The following is a 2422-nucleotide window of genomic DNA, read 5'->3' as shown; positions in this document are numbered from 1 at the left end:
CTACGTAGCCGGCAAAACAACAACAAAGCCCGGGTTCAAGTTCTCCCCTAAGTACTGAAAGCCCACTGGGTAACTTTGGGCAAAGTCGCTATCTCTCCATCCCTATCATACTTAACATGCCTTACATGTTTTGAGGATGAAAAGGGCAGGGGAGAGCCATGTAAATGTCACCTGAGCTCCATGGATGAAAGATGTGGGGTATGGATATTAGGAGGTATTTGAATACAGTCTACGCTAGAAGAAGTCTAATATCAGAATGGGAAATGGGCATTTTTTGTTATTTACCCGCTTGCCCAAGCAGCCCCACTATCCCCCTACGTGTTTCAGAAGGTTGAAAGACCTTTGAGCAGATTTTAACGGAGTCAAAATGGGGGCTTGTTTGCTCAGTTCAGATGCATCTCTGTAGAAATTGCAGGATGGAGCGACTTCTAGTCGCTCAAAAATAAAGTGTTGCCTTTTGGGGTCTCATGCAGCGTTTCCCATCACAACACTGCCATGATAGGAGAAGAAACAACTGAATTTTCCAAAATCACCCAGTGTAATTTTATTCATTACGCAATTCCTAAAGGTAGGGCAATCCTCCCAGGACCTGGACTTGTAGCTCAGTCACCATAGAAACCATAGCACAGAACAAACATCCTTGTGGTTTGATTAGGCAGAAAGTAATAGAGATGGCACAATACCTCAGAAATCCACATAAAGTGGTTCAGTAATGCAGAATTCCTCATGTCCGTTTGCAGAACAAATTTTGGAGACCTGCACTACTTCACCTGAAGTGTACCAAATCTGCAAATATATTAAGAGGAATAAATATTTCACAGGAAGCTAGTTCTTTCAACCTTCTTAGCCTGGAAAGTGATTTGTATATGTGTAAATCCCAACAGAATGTGTCATTATTTGGTAAATTTTCAGTGATTTGCTTTGGCTTGTGTGTTGGGCTTGTATGATTCTTTTGTAAAAATATTTTGCTGTGCATGGGTGAATTGCTTTAAAATCATGAATTTTGAGCCACCATGACTAATTTATTTTATTTAAGTAAAGTTTCTCAATGTTTTTAGGGTGAATACCAAGAAGAAGGGATAAACATATTGTAAATAAACAAATGGTGCTGGACATCTTCTATTTCCTGAACAGTCATGCACACTTAACTGATTGCTGTAACAATTCAAACATACTGATTTTCAAATGCAAAGAGCCTTTATGTAACCTAGGAGTATGATCTAAAATATTTGAACATGTAGCCCATGCACTTCAGAATTATGTCTGCTTACAGACAAAATACTTATTTCTATATATACTGCCTTTCATCACAGAATTCAAGGTAGAATAAATAAATAAATATTCAGAACTTCTACAATCAGTGATTAATAGTTACTTGGCAAAACGGTGTTTCTTCATGGAATGGAAGTGCAGTAAATGTCATGTTGTTTAGTAAGTAGAATTTCAAATATTTGTGATTTGAGAACAGAAAGCACTGCAGAGATCAGGTTGTTGGAGAGATCAGTGGATGATCCTCATGAAATTGAGGAGGATGTCTCCCAGAGTATAGCACATGTGGGACCTTGTTAGACCCTGGATTCAGTAGTAAGCACACAGTACACAACTTTGGGTCATGCCTGTCTTCAGAAGTCATATACTTCCCCCCTCCCCTGCAAGGTTTTTCCTTTAGCATAGAAAAGCAACCTTTAATACAGTTAGTTGCAAACCAGTTTTAAGATGTTATTAAGTATAGGCTTTAACATGTTTTTATTCAGATTTCCTCTAAGACTTTTTAGTCAATAATAATATGTTTATTTTTAGAAGAAATATGTAATTTTTATCCACCTAGGTATAAAGCAAACGGTCCTTTCTCTATGCCACCTAGCTGTAAGGATACTCACAAAACAAACACACTGAATCTCCAAATCATCCTTTATTTTACAAAATGTTTGCCATGAGCCCAGTTCTTGAGGAGGGCAGGAATCTTTGCATTTAAAAGTTGCATGCAAGTAAAATGTGAATGTGCAGGATTGCAGTCTTAAAGCCTTAACTCTCCATGAAAGCTTTTTTATAATTTTGTATGGAAAGCCTCTGTATAATGATGAACTAATATTAGTAGCTTGTGTTTATATGATAACAATATGTTTACATTAGCCCACCTATAGCACAGGAAGGAATATTATATTGGAGTCTGTCACTCCCTTAACCTACTGAAATGCAATCTGAGCCCATGTAACAGCTGCATATTGTTTTCCTTTTTACGTCTGTCTCCATTTTTCAACTCTTTTCCAACTCCATTTTCCTCTTGATGTTGAATTTTAGATTATAAGATCCTCAGGACAGGGCGCTGCCTGCTGGAAGGTACCATGCCCGCTGGTGGCACTGTCTAAATTAATAATGTTTTGCTACTATTTACATCAGGCAGTCCCTCAAGAACAAACTC

The sequence above is a fragment of the Podarcis muralis genome, chromosome 1, assembly GCF_964188315.1.
Source record: "Podarcis muralis chromosome 1, rPodMur119.hap1.1, whole genome shotgun sequence".
Lineage (NCBI taxonomy): Eukaryota > Metazoa > Chordata > Lepidosauria > Squamata > Lacertidae > Podarcis > Podarcis muralis.
This window is presented reverse-complemented; position numbering follows the sequence as displayed.